Source organism: Homalodisca vitripennis, chromosome 1, assembly GCF_021130785.1.
Source record: "Homalodisca vitripennis isolate AUS2020 chromosome 1, UT_GWSS_2.1, whole genome shotgun sequence".
Classification (NCBI taxonomy): domain Eukaryota; kingdom Metazoa; phylum Arthropoda; class Insecta; order Hemiptera; family Cicadellidae; genus Homalodisca; species Homalodisca vitripennis.
The window spans coordinates 103,645,427-103,667,531 of NC_060207.1; positions in this window are offsets into that span (position 1 = coordinate 103,645,427).

Sequence of the window (22,105 nt, forward strand, 5' to 3'; positions counted from 1 at the left end):
TTTATTTTCTCGAGATATCTTGCGGACAGATAGACAAATATTATACATTAATATAATATTATAACATTATAATATTATACAATAATATTAACCAAGGATGGTTGTCTAGCGCCCTTTAAACAATGAAATTGAGTTCTAGAATCATATCCATAATATGTGCTCTGAGCACCTTGTAGTTGGGTAGATTTTAGCCAGCATTGATTATATACTCTATAGAACAAATGTTAACCAAGGAGAGCCCACAACTGGCTTTGCAACTAAGCATGTGGGGAACCCTAAAGACCAAACCCGTTTTATAAGCAAATACTATAAACGTCTTTTGGTAGAGTATGTTTTAACAATATTGGACTCAAACGTATATGTTAAAGGTAAACCAAGTATTGTTTTCAGCGTCGCGTCGTTTATGACGATTGCACAGAGCTCTAAGAACAAACCTATTATAATAGAGTATATTATAATATCTATTGTACAGTCTACTCTGAACATGTGGTCGGATAGATTAAAAACGTTACATGTACATTAAATATAAAACAAAATTTAAGCGAACTTAAATATATTTTAAAACCAGCGGTATAAAGGTTTTGTGGAATTATTCATAAACAGAATTGATATTCTTGAAAGAGACAAAAGCAGACATACAAAAGGCTGGTAGCTGCTAGAAGCCACTACATAATAGAGGATGATCCCTAAAAGAGCCCAAGGTCTACCAGAGGCCGAAATCTGTCAGAAACCTAAAAGTCTTCAAGATCTAGAGTTTCCAGAGTCTGAGAGCTGCCAGAAGTCAGGAACTACCAGAGGCTGAGGGTTGCCAGAGACCGGTATCTTCCAGAGGTTTAGACTACCGAAGGCTTGGATATTTCTCTAACGTTGAGAAGGTTTTACACACTGCGAGATCTCAGAGATGGTTGAGACCGCTAGAAAGCCTCATGCCTGCTAGAAGCGGGGTCTACAAGAAGTAAGAATGTCCTAGAGGCCGGGCCGTGCGGTTCTAAAGACTGAGCGCTCCCAGAGGCCGAGGGTTTCCGAAGACCGGGGTCTGTCAGTAACTGGGGGACCTAGATGTCGAGAGCACTCAAAGGCCAGGAACTGTTAAAGGGGGAGAGCTGCAAGAGGGTGGGGCCTGCCAGAGGCCTGGAATCACCGAATACCGGGTCCTGCCAGAGGCTGAGGGCACTTGGAGGCTGAGATCTCCCAGAGACCGAGAGAGTTAGTCAAAATAATTTTGCTTAGAAATTGTATATTATTCATTGGTAATGTTTATTACTTTTATTGATGGTTGAAGATCGTTTGGATACCATATTATGCATTCAGCAGCAGCTATAGAAGCGTTACCTTTGCAATTTCCGTAAATAAAAACTACACGTACATACTCTTGTTGAGAAATATCAACCCTCTTAGCTTTTTAAATTTAAAAACAAAAATTAATCCTGTTCGGAGCTCTTTTGTAGTCTAGATATCTCTGATATTTAAGTGTGGTGAATTCAAAGAGTTTTTGTATTGGATGTTTTCATCGCCGATAGTTATTCAATCTCTTCAGACAGACGTAAACTCCATATTCCAGGAGCCAAGTCTATAATAGTGTCAGATTTCACACATTGCATTTCGAGGAAGGTGAAATGGTGAAAAGGTGAAACATTAGAGAATCTTTTCCAGTCTACTGAGTGATATACTTTAACGACGTTCAGCCAAAATCCATGGATACATCATCGAAATCATTCTTGTCCATATAGAAATGAAGTTTCTTGAAAAATTTAAAGTCTACATGTGAAATCTTTTCGAGATATCTTGTAGATACTTGTCATTGCAGTGTAGCATTAAGCTGAGTATTCAACCGTATTAGATTTAGAAGAGGTGATAAAGCGAACTAAGGAACCTCGTCTGTAACTTATGAGGGTTGTAAAGCGTGTGTAACTAGTATTTTAATAAAGAGGAAACTCATCAGTTGAAAAGAAATGTGCATGTCAGAATCATTGTCCCGGCACAAAACTACTTATAGGCGAGAGCTAATGACCATATTACTACAAAGCTACTTCCCGCCATTGAATTTTAGTTGCTTCTTGTTTGCTGTTATTATTAAATTTGCCTACAATTTAATAATTTCTTCACTTGTTTAAAATATAATGAAATTATTTTCACTAATTAATAATTAGTGATTTATAGAATTTTGTATCTTTCTTTCTGTTAATCAATTATGGGTGAAACAAGCTTCATATTTTTATTGGTATTTTCACTTCCACTTTCGTTGGCATTGAAGTCTATTAGAGAAATTGCAAAACTGGCAATCTTGTAACGATGAAGTAGTTTGACTGTGATGACACTAATACATATTATGTGATAAAACTAACAAAGGACACATTACAGATTGATGAGAGGAGAAAATGTGCCTCTACTGGGCGTGACGTGTGATTCGTGTGCGACGAGATATCACCTCGAACCTAATCGTGAGGAATGTCAGAACAGTGCATATTTTCTTAGCATCGCGCATTCCCTACAATAAATCTTCAATAAAGTTTGGAAAGGGGTAGTAAAAAGTTTGTTATTCCCTGCGCTGGGATAGATTAGAGGGGCGTGTAGGGAGGGATGAAATGGCGGAGGGGGGGAAAGGGGGTAAGATGAATGTCTTCACGCTGGCTGCTCGGTGCTCGCTTCGTGCACTTTCTCTTCTTTAAGTTGCTATGGAGACAAGAAGGCTTCAGCAGAGCTATGCCCGGGTTCAGGTGTACCAACATTGCACAACGAATTTATCTGCTTCTGCTATACAGTAGTATTATTTCAACAATTCATTGATGGAATGCGAGCGGATCTTTGATAGAGTTATGAAGGAATGCAACGCTTTGCTATAAGTTGATATTATTTTTATATTAACAGGTTCCTCAATTACAGTTAATTCTAACTCCTCACAAATATAATATTTTTATTAGATTTGCTATTTTATTTACAATTTTTAACTGATTATTCTTTGTGTCGTTATGAACTGTGGTAGTATAAATGGATTTAGTTTAAAATGTTTCATTGTTAAATTTATTTGACCTTTTATCGTTTTTGAACGAAGATGGACATCCTTTGCAAACTAATTAATTTATAAAAATTGAATATATGTTAAGATAGTTATACATCCTATTTCCCCCATACTCTAGAATTTGTTAGCGTGTTAGCAGTGTTTTAATAATAATTGTATTAGAAATAAGAATTAATTAGAATAACAAAATTTGGTTCTTAGATATTTTAAACCTATTTTTATTATGAGCTTATAGTAGTACATGTATTGTACATATTGTTTCCATATTGTCAGTGACGGAATACGAATCAAACTTTGAAAGTGAGGAAAGAATATCAATTAATTTATATCCTTACTCGTAAAGATCAGAGAGAGTATGTAATTTTCAATGGAACCTATATATCTCGAAAACTTTAGGTAGAAAGAAGAGATGGTCCAGAGGTCCTACTAACTTGACAGAAAGAATACGGTGATGGGAGAGTAAATCAGGATAGTGTCATGTCTAACACTTGAGTGTGGAATATTTAGTCGTTATTAGAATCTAAAACGATTTAAATTTGATAAACTGTTGTTAGAACTATAATGTGATTGTCGTATTGGTTCATTTCAGTTAGTTTCTTGACAAAGTTAATGAGGTGTTCGCCTGATTTTGTATCTAAGCCTGATCCCTCTTTGTAGCTCCTACAGATCTTGCCATTTGCATACTGGAATGTAAAGTAGGTGGAACGGCAGTAAAATGGAGAACGGGAGGGAAGCGCCGTTGCATCAATAAGCAGCTGTATGTGGCTAATAAAGATGAGCATGAGCCAAAATGGCGTCTCAAGGGGAACTACCCTTAATTCGCTAAGAGGGGAGGAACTCACATTTAATCCGTGCCAATCGTCTGCCGGGACTGCATAGTTGCCTTACTTCTGCGTTACATCCACTTCATATCCTAGTATGCTGAAATACCAGTGCTACTACATGTACACACACAGATTATAGTCTTAGTCAATTTTCAACTCACCTTCCCGATGTTTGATTTATAGACATTTTGAATACCCATAAGATCAGGTTTGACCTATTCCAGCTGTGACGTAATGAACTTTAATAAGTGCAATATATGGTTTTCTCATAAAAAGCGAGTTATTTAAATCTCACCTTGAAGTAAATAAAGTTTCATATTAACAGGAAAATGTAAATTGCAGCCTAGTTTTCTGTTAAGTTATAATTCTTATGCTTGCTTATGTACTTATACTGTTGTAAAGTAGGTTTAACAGTGTTAAAATCATTCAATTTTTGTATATCTGTAAACTCTACAGAGCTTATAGTTTCTGTCTAGTTGTCACTGAAGTTATGTTACACACCCATAAATAAATAGGAAACGTAAGTTCGTTATTCGGCTTAATTGGACCTAAAAGGACGAAACCGTAGGATACAGACAATGTCTTTCTCAAAGACAAGAAAAAATAATATACGGTTTAAGAAAAACCATGAAGAAATCCTTGTTACTAAAAATAATGCAACATAACTTAGCACTCTAGGTTAATCCTAATTTAAAGGCCCGACTTTAATGTAATATGTACAAAGGGGTATCTTGTTATTGGGTGGCATTGATGTTCTACGGTATACGGTATTGAAGACTGATACTGAAAACGTCCACAGCCGAGGAGACAGAGATTCAGGGTGGACACTATTTTTTTAACAATACTGTTCTTAAAACTTTGTTATTGGAGTGCCTTGAAAAATTTCACATTGCCGGCGTTTAGCAAAGGCAATAATTTGCTTATACGTCAACCAAAAAACTAAACGCTTCTTGACATAAATAGGCCGCCGATGTGGCTCTAAATATACCAGTAATACACTGATTTCCACTCTCTAGAAGATATCAAGTAGACATAATGTATGGTAGTATGTTGATTATTTAGGCTGTCCACAATCTAGAATACGACACGGCACGCGGACGGCAGAACGGCATAAAAGGAAATCGGCTTCTCCTTAAAAAAAAAAAATTAAATATATATTAAAGAACTGGAAACAAAGGTAACGTCTATCAACCAATTTATAAAGCGTGTATATCTTGTTATTGATAACTCAAAAAAGATATTTTTGTTTATTAATGCAGTTGATGATGGCTTAGTATTACTTTTTCCGCAATACAATAGATTCTCTACCCAGGCGTTATTTTGCTAGCACTTATACAGTACATATTATTAAAATATATAACAACTTCAGTTACATTCTTCTTATGAACTTTAGTTAGCAGAAATGAGCACTAGCTATTAATGAGGTAAATAATTATAAGGGTTAACAGGCACAACTATCATAAAAAGCAAGAGAATAAGAAATAACTTAAACTGGTGAAACTAAACTGCTGAATAAAAATTAAAACTAGCACTAAAAATGCCATACAAAGCTAGAGTACTTTTACTGTATTTTACTGGTGATTGAATTGCGATAATTATACAGGTTCATATGTCAATTTTTTACTAACCTTCAGAACCAGCCTTATGCATATCAGTTTAATAACAGGATAATTAAACGTAGTTATAACATTTATTGGAATATAACGTTTTATCTCATCATTACCTCAGACTTTTTTACAGTGTGAAAGTAGTTTTTGAAACTAAGCATAGGAATGTAAAGTATATTAAAGTTAACCCGTAATATGAATGCAAGTTGCATTTTCGTGTAAAACTGGCATTAAAAAGCCATCATACATGGCGCTGACAAGAATAGATTAATAGAATACATAAATATTCAACGGTGAATTTGAATCGCGACTCAGCACGAATAAACTCCCATTCAAAAGGCGGTGCATGTTCTTAGTGCGTGACTTTATACACAAATCGCTGCAACACATAAAAGCTATTTATTCAGCATTTCTTGACTCTTTTGCGTTATAACAGCTTAATTTCATGACATGTTACAATTGCACATTAATTACACGACAAGGACAAGTACAGTACAAGTTTAGTTTTGTTTTTAGATCATTCGTTTTCACGTACATGTTTTGGCCACACATATTTTCGATACAGTTTTGAGTATTTTATGATTAATTTTTATACTAATTGACTGTATTTTGAGAAAATGTAGTAACCCTCTTTATAATTACTGCAGAAAATGGCTATGTTGGTGTATATAGTACTTAAGTACTTACACAGCTGTAGCGTTTATTCATTATTATACTTATGATTATGAAACAGTCTTAGAAGAAGATATTTCATCCAGCGATAAAATGTGCTGTCACTTGCCACTTCAGCATGTCATCTAGCGGAAAACGGAAAATATTGATATGAATGATAAGACTTATGTCTTATATATGACATAACAGTTCGAAACATGACAGTAAGTAAACTCAATAATAAATAATACATAAAGTTTAAACTGAATTTATTAATATAAGATAATTACTAGAAGATTTAAATGTACTAGAAATATAAACGACATATTTGGCCTGGTAGTGCTATCTAAAAATCACCGCAAAGAACTAGCTTTACTGCAAAATTAGTTTGTGGCGTTTCTGCTATAAAATCATCATATGAATGCAAGATACATTCTCTTTTAAACTTTAAAAATATTTACATTTGTTATTTCATTTTTAATACATTCTGTTTCCGTTCTAATTTTCACAATTTTTGTATGCATTATGTACATTACTATATTTATAACAAAAGCCAATAAATAAAATACCTTAGAAATAGTTTCCTAAATTTACAATCTACGTCATCAAAACTATAGAAAGGAACAAGTTAAATTTGGGCTGCGAGGCCTCCACCGGTAGGTACGTTAAACACATTAAAACGATTGTACTGTTGAAATATTTAATAGGTTTCAATTATTAAATATATGTCCTCCCTTGACTATTAAGTGAGTTTAGTAACGCTGTGAGGAGAGTTTAATATGTGTCAAATACGAAATAGATGTTTTGGTGCAAAAACGTGCACAAATTACTACAATTAATTTTCTATGGCGTTCAAAGAAAGTAGGCTCATGTGAAACCGGAATTCATTGCAACTGTTACAGCTCGAGCTTTGTTGCAGTATAGTTTTATGTTCTCGTAATTCATGCACGTTAGCACTAAGTGAGTTTACTTGCGTTTTCTCTAATCAATAACATGGAAACCAGCACTGACAATTTGAATATTAGCTACGGAATAGTTTGTTGAAAAATAAGGAAGAAATATAATCTTATACATTGACGGAAAGTAGTGTTTTCAACGAATAAACCATCTTTGCCCAAATTAGATATTTGACTAATAGTTTTGAATAATAGTCAAATCTATTCAATTCCAAAATAATTTGAGAATTTGAAACATCCCAACATGGTAAAACATATCTTCCAAACATCTTTCACTTAATTTAAGTCTTTATATGTGGATGGGGAAAGAGTAGTAAACTAAAATATGGACCTACCAGTCGATGAATAAAATTGAATTTTGCTTTATTATGCTGAGGCGGACATGTGTATCGACAATCATACAAACAATGATGAGAGGTATTATTTGGGTTTGAAATTGTTTCACGCAGCTCAAAAAAAAATATATACTTTTTGAATATTTGTTGTACTGATCACAAAGTTTGTATGCAGGATCATTACAAAATTAAGCTGTTAATATCAATACAATTAAAAGAAAGCAGTGTTTAAAGTCGACTACAATTCCATTTCATCCTTTACTACTCATGTTAGTGACCTCTTTATTGAGTTAAGCAGTCAGTGTCTTGCCTAACATAAATATTCCCGCGGGATACACAGTGGTAACGATCGGCCGCCACCACCGCCAGCGCGCGCCAAGACCCACAACCACTGTAATACCAGCTGTTGCGTCCTAGATCTGTTACAAAAGATTGTTTTCGTTCCTCATAACAGTATTTCAAGAGTATCCGTCACTATAACCGACACCATTCCTTTGAGTTCAATTTATAATTCTAATTGCCTAACTATCTTATAATTGATTTTATCAGTTATGTGTTAAGACAAATGAATTTTTATAACATACAGATCATATTTGTATTATTATGACAAAATATCACAGTTAAATCCAATCGACAGGCAGGAAACAGAAGTAAAATAGCATCAGCCAACCATATGAAGACCAAATATTTGGCTGTTGCATACTTTACTATCTCAGTCTCGATCTCTTAAAGTTAAAATATATTATGTCAGCAAACAGTATCGTGCGGTATTCTTCATCTTTTCTATATCTTTCCATTTCAACCTCTACCAAAAATACCAACTAGCGATATCTTTCTTATAAAATTCATTTATCTTTCATTAAAACCAAATTTCGCTCCTATACAATGTGAATTTGCTCTCGGCTCCTAGCTGCCTTGGAACAATTACAAAATACTTTCCATTACTAGAAACTGCAGACTAAATGGACGATGAGTATGTGAATCATCGTTCCGTTATTGCGTTTATGACTGAACTCTTATATAAAATTTCAAAACACTTGTTTAATCAAAAACATACATTTTAAGTAGAAACCGAGCCAGTAATGTATTGATTTACAAATATACTCACTGTGTGGTCTCTTGTCGCCGTCGTCTCTCCGGTCGGGTAGTGTGGGGGGTGGACAGAAGGGGGAGGTTGCCAGGTCACTGAAGGCACTGTAGCCTCCCCTATCCTGTAGGGCAGCCTTAGCCTTCTCTACACTCTGCTTGAGTTGCTCGAAGGTGGAGGAGTTGCAGGCGAAACGGTACGCACATCCCGCCCAATCGCCCGACCCCGTCATACACTCCTCTGACTTGATGTTGGTGCATGACGTCACTCTCTTGAGGTCCAGAGCACTCTGGTAGCTGCATGAGCTCTCGTACATGGTACTGGCACCGATCTGTAGACAGGCAGGGGTTGTTGTTACAGATCTTATTATTATAGTAGCAACTTGTAATAGGTTCATGATTTGTGAAACCATTACAATTTAGTTTGAGGATAAAATCTACCTCAAGAACACTAATAGGTGGACCTCTGGTACACCCAGTGCACGTGTTTTCATTACTATCCTAATAATCTTAAGAATACTACTCAGGAACACAATCTTTATTTAATTTTTCTATATTAGTTCACTTTAAAATTATTAAAAATAAATTGTTTTAGTGCCCCATATAAATTGGTCAATAAATAACCAGAATTTCAACAACCTTCTCATACTTGTTAGTGCTAGACTCTTGTATTAAGCCAACTAATATTAATGGACAAACATAAACATTTTTTTAAAGTTTTCTTTCATTTCCGTTAAAGAATGCTTAGACTTCAGTTAGAGATGGGGTTATCATCATATGCTGATATTAAATAAAAGTTTTTGTTTAATTCCACATATTCATTCAATTATGTGCTCAGTGTTATTGTGGTTTGATGCAATAAAAATACAAGTATTGAAGTTTGGTTAATGAAGGCTGTGCTATTATTTGTTTATTGTGTAACACACATATTTAATGAAATGTTCCTGAAACGTGTATAACTGGTTTTACCAAAGCATTCTTATACTTCTGTTGTAAGTATCTGCACAAACAACCTTAACTTATACAAATGTTGAAGCCTTATAGTAAACAAACGGTAGTTCGGTATTATCGGAGGCCACTATTTTTGACGAGTTTTCTCCTTATTAGGAATTAAAATAAATGTCATTGTATGTTACTAGTACTTTCCTTGTTGCATAATGAATCGAAAAATACCCGATGAGTCAAAAGGCCAAATTCTTGTCGCCAAATTGCTTTCACATAGGCTTAGGCGCACGAATCGCCTGTCACTTTCGAATAATTAATTACGGTTCCCTTAGTTTTTATTTTAATTAATTGTCGTGCGCTTGATTAATTTATAATTTCATCATCAATAATTATCTTACCTAGAACTGAAAAGGAAAATATTGTATTGATAGAATACATGTGGCAATCGGGAGTAGCCGTAACTGATGGCAATACATTCAACTTAATTCTCGTCGACATAGATTCCTTTTGGGAGGCAGAATACAATAACTGTACGTTGTAATGACTTGTAAATATCAACATAGGTTAAATAAAATCTGTTCTTTTCAATACTGTAATTTACTTTGAACCCCGATAAGGGAGACTCGTCCAAAATACCAAAGTACCGAAAAAGCTTTTTTGCATTACCTTTATACATATTAGATCTTATGATGTATGAACGTATTAAACTATAACAGCGTACGACTGTTTTCTGTTGACTGCATAGTTTTTCTAGTTCTAACGTAGTATATTCAATTTGAGGTTAGAATGATTAAATCATTTCATGTCGATGAAGGACCAACTGGATAAAGATAGCTTTCACACAAAATTATCGGACTGACAGGTTGCTTTTAGAATAGGATTATTCACCGGTCAGCCGTTCAAGGTACTTCTGTAGCTTGGTTTTGATTCTTTGGCTAGAACCGTTTTACATAGAAAAAACTTTTAAAAACACATCCTACGATTGCAGTCACCAATACTGACATAAAAGTAATATAGACATTTTAAATTACCACATTTTCTTATTTTGTATTGTCTGATGCGGCCATTCCAAACTTAGCTTGTGCCTATTTTTAACTTTCTTACGATTACTGTTTGTTTTGATAGTTAAGGCCATTGATATATTTTTGCAACTACATTTTTCAAATTCTTTGACATCTCAATAAGTCACTCCTGAAACTGTCCAAGTTATAACAGTTTCCCGTTTATACTGTCAACACGATATATATCTCAACTTTGAATTGAATAAGACTTGTTGTGCGTGATAAATGTTTGTGTTTGATCCAGTGCAGATAACTCAAACCAAGGTCACAATAAACTCCTGGACCGTAACATCGATGGCGTCTCTGCGTGGTTTATGGCCGAACTTTGGTGACATCTCTCCGAGAACAATAAACATTCCGGTCGATCGTTTTATGGGGCCAGGAGCTAAGCGTCCCCTATCTAGTCGTTTAAAATGTGTGTCTTATTTATTTTTTGTTTGATAAAATTAAAAGAAACCGTTGTGAAAGAAAGTGCAATAATGAATTAAGTATTCTATCAGCTATGGTTTAAATCATGTTTCGTTATTTACCATAACAAATTAGGAGCATTCCGAAAGAAACTCTCTCAATTACCAACTGCTTATTGTGCCAAATAAAAAAAAAATATTAGTTATTAACAGAATAATATACAAAAATGTGGGGAGAGCTTGATTCCACATACTAATATCAATATTTAATCAAATTAAGACACAAGTTTATCTAACGTAACTGATTTCAATTGAAGTGTTTTTTATAACATTGTCGTCACAAAGATCACCGAACCCTTAGACAATGTAATATGTCTGTACATTAAACACTGTACTTTTATGGAGCAGGCTAATCAGCCACAATTTTTTTTAGTTACCTCGATAATTATCTGGTAATCTTGGTGCGTGTCAATAAAAACAGACGTTTCACAACTTACTTGTCAAACTCCACATTATTCGGCGGACCCCATCGGCCGTACACGGTCAGCAATCAACAACCGCACCCATCATAGGTACCCGTAGCTACCGAATCGCATACAGTGTAATGACACTTAATGGTCACCATAACTTTTTGGTACAACTCTAAATCGTACGAGCAATTCCCATAATTTGCCTAAAACCCCTGTATTTCTTAGTTTTTATTGTATTGCTTATACATCCATTCAGCTTCGTTCTGTAATATACATTATTAAACAAATAGGAGAGAGCACTATAAGTAATTGGAAATGTATATATATTGAATTACCTTATCAAATACTTGGATAGAATTGTCATCGGGAATTGCAAAACATACGGTGCGAATAATAACTAATGATTCTCTATTTATATTAGTGCATATCAAAGTTTAATGAAGGCTCAATTGAAATTTTGAATTATTATTAAGTTTTGGTTTACAGATTTTGTTCGGAAACTATTATCATTATAGAAATACTGGAGACAGTACTAGTATTAGATAATTACAATTTAGCAGTAGTAATGATTTTAAAATTGAGTTCAAATTTCAACGTGATCTGCTAGGATCTAGTAAATTGGTTATAATCTCCAGGCAAGTTCCAAAATCATATCGAGGTTCTATGTGAAGGATAAAATAAACAACAACTTATTTTGCTTTTGAGTCGCATCCCAAAATTATACCTTTTCGGTAAGCAAGTTATCACGCTGGCAAGAGAAACACACATAGCGCCGAGTTAACATTAGAAGTGGTTGAGTTGGGAAGCAATTTGTAATTTGGAGGGCAACTAGGAGGGTAGGTGTAGGATATTAGTGAGCTGGTTTACGGCGGTTTTTACGCCGCTTGCCGTCACGCCGAGGCAAGCCGCGCGCCCGCCACGCAGCGCTGTCACCGCCATGTGTTACACCGCTGCGACACAATATGGCGCCATAACTCAACCTACACCGCTGTCACCCCATCGTACTACACTCGTTACTTTGTTGTTCGCTATAACCCGTTAAATCAACCGGTGTTACAGCCAGTAAACAATGTCTTCCTTTCCGACGTTTTGTCCACTAGCTACCGTGCTTGTGGAGTATCGAGTAACTAACGGCAAGTGGGTTGCAAAAATCTGATTTCAAAACCAAAAATAGAGGGAAATTATTAAAACCATCATAATGTGGAGAAACCACCAGTTCTTCACAGTTATATTTCCAATAAATTCATGTTAACTACATTCAGATTTGTAGCATTTTATGTTTAAGTTTACACGCACAGTTTATTGTAGCTGTGCTGTGAATGAGAACAGCGGTCTTTGCATTAGTAGTGTATTTGATTCTGTACGGCGTAATGCCTTTTTAGTTTTAACTTATTAAAAGGTAAACAACTTTAAATATGATTAAAGATGAAAGAAATCCTTCAATTATTTTAAATACATTAAAATTATCGGTAGATTCTACGTTATCTTATAAAGACAAAGTTCCCAAAGCGAACACGTCACCTTTCTTAATTTCACTTTCCGGTTAATTTTTGATACATCTTCAGTGAAACATTCACGCATCCTTTTGCCCCTAACGTCAAATCCTGAGTTAGTTTGTTCAAAAGGATGGAAACATGAGATTTTTCGAAACTTCTATTAGGGTCTTCTTGGAGTTATGTGGTGAGAAAACTAAACAAAAATGTTCTATCCACAACCAGGTAGATATGGGTTAAAATCTCTTTCTTTGAGTCAATGCATATGAGTCTTTGAGTTCAATGTTTGCATATTAATATATTCTTTAACCTAAAAATTGACCGTTATCAATAATTTCGTTCGTATTTTTTTTCACTGTATCAGTTTTGTGGTAATAATGATCATGGCGTGATAAAGAATACATTTTAATGCAATATTTATTAGGTTTAGAGTTTCTGTATATACTTTTTGTATCCCAAGAACCGGCTATACTGTTTATAGTTTCGCTGAAATCACTCTAAGTGGTATTTCATGATAGTTAAAGTTTAATAACTTATAGTAAATATTTTATAGAGTTCATTATGATATAACCATTACATAAAAAACTAAACGTCAGCGGGCTAATATATGATTTATTAACTTGTATTTGAATTCAAAGAACCGATAAAGAAATGGTAATATTACAAACGTTTTCATTTAATTAACTCAAATTCTGCTTTAATATAATTTATTCTATATTAAAAAATTGGAGACAATTGTGCATGGTGTTTATTAAGAAGTTCTAGTGTCCTATATATCTGATTTAGGTAGACGGTAGTTTGACTAGAGATGCATCTTAAATTTTCTCTATTCTCTCAGACCTATGTATATATATATATATATAAATATATATATATATATATATATATATATATATATATATATATATTTCTGTGCAAATCTATAAGGGTGTTGCCAGACCAGTTGTAAGAGGTTGAAAGTACCTCCCAGCTCCTCAGTACTTTTCGAACTTCCCCAGAATATCCAACCATTGTTAACTACACACTGACATCCTAAGGTTTGCTGGAGATGTGTTATAGCCTATATATATATATATATATATATATATATATATATATATATATATATATATATATATGTCTGAATGGCATGTATGCTTAAAAATTGGGCGTAACAAAGCCCAATAGGTATGAAAATTTAATTATTGTAAACAATTATAATGTATGTTAGAACATTATAATCGTTAACATCATCTTATCAATTGCTAAGGGAAACTCCTTCCTACAACCCCGGCTCGCTGTTCCTACTTGATTCTCCATGTCCATCGTTCCTAAGTTAGGTGCATGAAGGTACATAAATATGGATTGCAATTATTATAGATATAATATTTAAAGTATTGTAACCATCTAAGGCAAGGCAATTATAGTTTTAGTCCATGCAATAATTTATATAATTAATTATGTAACCGAAAAAGTAAATTCTGTGTTATTGGTTACATTGAAATTACAGTCAACACAATAGATGTGGAAAAACAAGTTTTATAGCCCATATTTTAAAAACCATTCACCAATACAAGAAATCTTTTTTAATGCTTTTTAGGGAATTTTTGAACGCCAATAGCGTTGTTTTATACTACAGTTTTAAGGAAGTTTCTTTTATTTCATTACTAGTTGATTGAACTGGTTATATGATTTTTAATTTATTTTTTTCAATAATTAATATTCAATTATTATTCAAAACATGAATAGTGTTTGAACAATAATAAAGTATATTATTATTAGGTCGTAATAAGATTTTCAATTTTCAGTTTCAATTTTTGATTGTTTTCCCAGGAATTGAACCCATGATATGTCGGTTGGAGAGCCGCAGCTTTGCCTCTAGTCTACTGTGAACGTAAAGGTGGTTATTAATATGTAATTTTAATCTTATTACAGTATTTCAGACATGATTTTTAAGAACTACATACCCTCACCTTTTAATTATGTTGAGGTGTTCAAAATATACAAATTGAGTAAAAACTGTTTCACAGGCATTTCACATCCTGCACAATTATTGAGGTGGATGGGAAAGATAGTCACCCTTTGTTTGGCTTAGCCTACAGCTGTCTATTAAAAATAAATAGGGGACACCCTTGCCCGCATCGTGACGAATCCCGTGCGGCGTTCGCTTGTTGTCTCCATCATTGTAATTATACAATTATTAGTGATTATACAATCCTTATACAATTATTGGTAGAAATATTTTATTTTAAGTGCCTTTCAAATCTGAGGTAAATATTAAGACGAATATTTAATGCTTAGGTTTGCAGCCACACCATAGAAACCCAAAGTTATCAAGTTAATATTTCTTTGGAACGGCTATATTAATTTAAGTCTACTTTCTTGAATTTAAACAGGAAGAAATTGGTGATTTTAGGGGTATTTTGGGGTTACCATCAGAATATGTATGTATGAAGGTAAGCTGTACATTGATTATTATGAAACTATAAAACCCTAATAGAAAAAGGGTTTAAGGATATCCAGTTATATGTAATAATAAAGTTTACCTTTTCATTTAGATCCTTTCAATAGAACATTTGTAATTGAAACAATAATATAAATAACACTTTCCCAGATAAAATAATCCTAAGTTCGCTATATTTAAAAATAAGAGTGTTATTTCCTTTGTAAGTAAGTCCTTACGGCAAAGTATCAGATGCTATGTTCAATACATCCAGATAGTTGTAAATATAACTTAGTTTAGAATAATTAACAATCAAACCAATAATTGTACTTTTTATCCTGTGAGGTCTTTTAACAGCAAAGCTGTTCTCATCAGACACTTCACAAAAATTATAGTTCTTGTTTGTTTGTTATTCTAAATTAAGTGATATTTACCATAAAAAGACAACAAATTAAAATATTACATCCAGATTAAATAAATTTTATCTGCACATATTGTTCTTAATGTGTATGTCTTTACACTAAGAAAATCGACGCAAGTAACTGAGTAGGATATTATTCTACAACATGAATTGGCCCTTGATTCCAAATTTCTAAGGAGGTCAATGTACGTGAAATACTGGTATATAATAAAGATTCTTGGAGCATTGGACATATTTCTTTAATACTAGTCATTTACAGCACATTTTTCAATATTAATTTTATTTTTGCGACGCCTTTCAGAATCGAGGATTCCATCGTCAGGCATCTTCATAAATGAATAAATATATACATTTTTCTAAACAATATGTTCAAAAATATGGTGAAGGATTTGGAAAAATGGTTAGCCAGTATAAAATATTTAAATATAATTACATTTCAAATTTCGTATTAACTGTGAAGAGGGTAGAATTGAATTTTTGATAGTTCCGTCTTCATTATTAATTATTAAGTTTGTCGTGGTTTTGTTTATGTAAAATGTTTCCTCAGCATTCAAATGTGTTGTGTGTCGCAACTTCTATTAACAATCGTAAAAAATGTGTCCAGATTCAATACAATGTTTCACTATCAGATTTTTCAGTTCTTCCGTATTTTATATGTAAAAAGTGTTCTTTGAATCGTGTCATGATGTTTCTTTTTGTTTGGCCAAGGTACAACTTCTCACAGTCATTGCATTTAAATTTCATAAATTCTATATTTGCTTTTGAATAAGTGTTTTATCTTAGGGATTTCCTAATACTTGTGATCATTTATTGTTTGTTTTGTACGTGATAGATTTGTGTGTATGCTTTTTAAACGTTTTCTGTAATTGATTTGATATATTGTGCTGCATGTTGTAAAAATAATTTCCTGTTTGCTGTCTTGAAGGAGTAGTAATATTGTTTTAGATTTTCTTGATTTTATTTTGATGTTGTCTTTTGATTTTGTTATCTTTGTTGTCTTTCTTTTGATTGTCTTTTGATTTGTAAAGTATGTTGTTAAAAGTTGAGTGGTGTAACCGTTAAAATGGCAATATCTATTATGTAGTGCAATTATTTGCTATAGTTGAGAGTGGTGTATTCAAAAGTCTGTAAATCATTGAAATAAAAACTAGCTCTTTTTGGAGTGGGTGGCTAGATTAATTAAAAATAAATATATTTATATGCGTCGGTTTCCTGTACATATAAAATTCAAATTTTGTTTGGTTTCTAATAACTGATACATCTTAAATGGTTTACTATTGTTTTGTTCAGCTTCGTTTGTAAATTTAATCGTAGGATAAAATTAATGTAGAGTCGAGAAAAGTCTTAGGTTTTCATTTTTAATAAACATTATAAGGAAATCCTTATACGTATTTTCGTAATAACTCATACAAATATTTGCAATTAAATGAGGATTTCCCATGGCTGTACCATCATTTTGGGTTAGTAGTAATCCGTAAACTTGAAAGTATTCTGATTCATACAGATTTATCGACATGGAATATTCATAAACTATTTCTTTCTGTACATTTATGGAAAATAACCCAATCCAATAGTATATTCATTGTATCACTAATTGGAACATGTCTTTATTTGATTATATAAAATCATACCTATCCTTTATTGAAAATAAAGGAAAGGGTTTTAAATTATGAAATGTTTTTGATAACCATTGAGATAAGAAATATGCTGGAGAGTTTATGTTTGACACTATGGGACGCATTCCATTTCCAGGTTTATGTATTTTTTTAAAGCAACATAATTTTGGAATTGTAAGATTGAGAAATGTAAGTTTTCCATATAACTGGTGGTCGATTAAATGTTTGCAGTTTGTTAAAAGGTTTCCGAAACAGATTCAGTGAACTTTAGTATAGGATTTTTTAAACATTTGTTGTATTGTTCGTTATTTGAAATATGTTCCACTTTTTCAACACATTCTTCTTTCGCAATAATAACAATAGTACTACTTTTATGAGCTTTCAAATACTCTTTACAGTGTAACCGTGTTTTTTATGAATTGTATATAGGAAGATTAAGCTTCATTGATACTTTTAGAAACAGTATATATATATATATATATATATATATATATATATATATATATATATATATATATATAGTACTTGCTTCGATATATATATATCTCACTTGCTCCGCCGGGTGAATGTGCTACCATTATTTTTTGTGATTCAATGTTTATTGAAATTAAATAAGGCTATTGCCATTTATACAATTTAACGTAAATAAAAGTCGTTTAACAGGTATTTGGTCTTCCGATCATATGTTAGTTTGCTTATTTAAACGCATGTGTGACAGATACGGCCAAATACAAAATAATTGAATCGGAAAAAGTAAGCGCTCTGTGGTGTAATGGTAGCACATTCACCCGGCAAGTGAGAGATCCGGGTTCGACTCCCGGCGGAGCAAGTACTTTTTGTGATTCAATTTTTATTGAAATTATATATATATATATATATATATATATATATATATATATATATGCATTATATAGAAAATGTGTTGTAATTGACTAGTGGTATTACCTGGTATACAGTTGTAATATATTGGCTAATATTTTCAAAACAGTATAGATTTTTTAAATAAAGGTAATGTTATATCTCCTTTGAAGCCTTATTCTGTCTTGTTCTCTTAGTTCAGTGGCCTATACGAGGATTTTATCAATCAAATAAGGAAAAGGTTTGGTACACCTTAAGATCAATATCTCTGATGAAAGTGCTGTACTCACAGACAGGATTTGAACCAGCGCTATCTCTAACCTCAGGTACATAGTCCAACGCCTTAGACTGTGCGGAATCCGGGTCTGCCAACGATGATATATCAATTAAATATATTGTTCTAATCCATACAATTTGTAATAAAACTGGGTAGAAGAAATTAATCCACTATACTAGATGAAGGAATAATAAAATATATAGTAAATAACGTAAAACCTAAATGTAAAATGTACATCTATAAATTTAAAAAGAAACACTCCAATAATCTACGTTGGCTTTTGGCTTCTAAGCAAAATGGAATTTTTGAGCTTCAAAAATCTCCAATTATAATAAAATTTTTAAAGATAATTCATTCATCGTGAATCAATAGATCTATTTTTAATATTACCACATTCTACATGATAGTCTGAAATAGTAATCTATAGCACAAGTTGTCTTAATAATCACAGCTGTTGTACGGAAGCTATGTGGGACAGGAGGACATAACATCAGAGTAGAAAGCCTACAATGTAGACTACGATATCGTGAACCAGTGTAGTGTACAGAGTACACCGTGGGTCGAGCGGCGGTAGCGCACAATACATGTACAACAATTGCATATGCAGTGGCCATTCATACAGTGAAATGGGAGCAGTAAATCGCTGGCAGTCGAGTTGTTTATAAATTGATCGAACCGAGGGGAGGGTTGGTAATTATCATACAAAACACACAAACACACACACACACACACACACACACACACACACACTCACGATGTTACCACTGTGATGCTATCATGAATACACCCTTGTATTAAAGCCTTTTCAATGAATAGTATTGTTAAATCATCCAGACATTGACTACATATCAAAATGTAACGTCGCATTACATCCAAACACGAAGTACCACTGAAATGTAACAGGCTTTAATGGTATTAATGGTTATGTTTTGTTGGATGAATTGTAATAGAATGAAGAGAGTACTTATCGGGAGACTATATTCAATATATAACCAAACATTTACTGTAAAACAACTTTGAATTACACTTCGAATTACATTAAAGCTTTAAATGTCCGACCTGGATGAATTTATTTCTATTTCTTGCTGTCTTTTTTGATGACTGCTTTCCTTACTATACTCTTGCGGTGTTCACCTGAGGAAGGCGGCTGGTGTATTATGACACCCGTTGTTAGCGTACTCACACTAGTAGTTCGGTTACAGCAGAATATCGACGGCATTAAAACTTAATAATACAATGCACTAATAATACACAGGGTGTTGAGGAAATAGCGTTACAAACTCTGATGCTGATGGTTCTTCTAATTTAAAACCAAAAATGCCATATAAATAAAGATGACAATTTGTTTTTTATATATAAATTATTATTTATAGAACTAGTAAAACTGCAGGTACCAAACTTGGCACATAGGTTATGAAAAATAATAAAAAATCCAGAAAAATAATAGTATTATTTGCTTTAATATTTAACAAAATAGCGTCTTTAATATTTTACAAATATTGCAATTTTTTATAAATGTACTAGTTTTTTTTACTTGACTTTAATGATTTTCAACAGGCGCGATTTTATTATTATTAAATCAAATCACGTTTTTGGCCAAAGAAGGAAAGAGCCCTTTCGAAATGTTATGGTGTTTACTAAACCGAGCACGGTTTTAGTAAACACACCCGATTCGCTTGACACGAAAAATTTCTGAGGAGTTACGGAAAGGCACCGAGATTAACGTTGATACAGTCCCAATCACATTGAATATAATCGGCGCATAACTCATGTTTGAAATCATTGAGGGACGCAATATCAATTACGGGAGAGTACATCGATCGGATCGTGACAGAAGACTTGGGTATATCACAAAGTGTTCGCTAGATGGGTTTCACATTTTTTATCGGAGGGTCATTATTGAAGGTTTTACAGCGGCTCTTTCGTTTGATCCCAATAAGAAGGTGCGATCTTTTGGGATCACATTGTTGCCTGTGATGACACATGGGTGCCATTACACAACTAAGTCGAAAAAGCGGGTATGAAATGGAGAAAGAGCGGTGAGAAGGCACCGATGAAAGTAAAGACTGCTGATTATCTGAGAAAGCGATTCGGCTAGATAGACCATTGAAACAAAATTTTTAATACCAAAGTGCTTTTAATGCTGATTTTCTTCACGATTATCGCAAAACTAATATAAAATATAATTTTGAAATACTGGAGGCCGCACTCATCATCACTCATCACACATCACTGTAGCAGCAGTCGACCGGAAGTGTACTTCTCATTTACGATTATATCAGGACTTATACGGCTAACACCATAAGGTAAAAGTTAGTTGCATTAGGATAATAAACAATGGAACATCCACGCTGTGACTTTTTATCTTTTTGAATCCCTCAAGGAAGCCTTTGGAGGCCAGCGTATGGAGGACAACGAAGCATTGGTATGGTCCAATGGCTAAGAGAAAGTTTTTACAGTGATGAAATAAAAGCTCCTAATTTGACGGGAGAAATTAATTGTAAGGGTAAGATAGTATGTATTTGCAGGTTTAGTCTAATAAAGGTTAAATAAAAATTAAGTCTTATACAATGTACAAATTAAATATTTTATACTATACACTATATATATACTTTTATATATATATATATATATATATATATATATATATATATATGTGTGTGTGTGTGTGTGTGTGTGTGTGTGTGTGTGTGTGTGTGTGTGTGTGTGTGTGTGTGTGTGCGTGTGTGTGTGTGTGTGTGTGTGTGTGTGTGTGTGTGTGTGTGTGTGTGTGTGTGTGTGTGTGTGTGTGTGTGTGTGTGTGTGTGTGTGTGTGTGTGTGTGTGTGTGTGTGTGTGGTTAAATTCGAAACAATTTTTATTGGATTTTTTATTCCCAATGCTTCCAGTTTCCGATTGAAAATTATATTCCAAGAATAAGCGTAACTAAAATTTATCTTCCATTACTTATATTTCCTAAATTTGTAATATTTGCTCAAAGGAATTCCATTATTTTGTAGATGTTCAAGACAATTTTCTGTTTTTTTTTTTACTTATTGGGATATTTGTAACCAATAAGGATCACTATGTTACATGTTTTTTATGTTATGTTTTCTAAAATGTTAAAATATTTAACATAGGAGCAGTAACTATTATCTTTTTTCAATTATTGTTATTGTAATTATTGTACATTTTTGCTTGTATAATGATTTTTGTTTAGTTGCCTTATTCTATCCAACAAAAGCATGGATACGTACTTTTATTAATTTTAAATGACCACGCATTACAAGTCTAGTTAAATAATACTGTCACATAACTTAGGTCTTCGTTGCTTTATTAGCAGTTTCACTACAGTTTCTCCCTCCTGTATAATTTATTTCCCCAAAAACACATGATACGCTAATGTTTAGTATTAAGCTAAACAAGGTAAACAAACGTGATATTTGTAATCAAACATTAGTGGAACATTGAGTGTAATCGCGGTTACCTGGGAAGCTTCCAAATTAATGTGGCGCACTGATTGCTGTGTTTAACTTTGCGTGATCGTCAACTCACCTAGTTGAGGTCATCTGCTGTATTGCTACAACGTTCGTGTAGAACACTCGCAGAAATCATAATTACATCACTGAGGGTCCATTGATATAACCGGTATGTTTTATTGCTGTATTTAACTTTACGT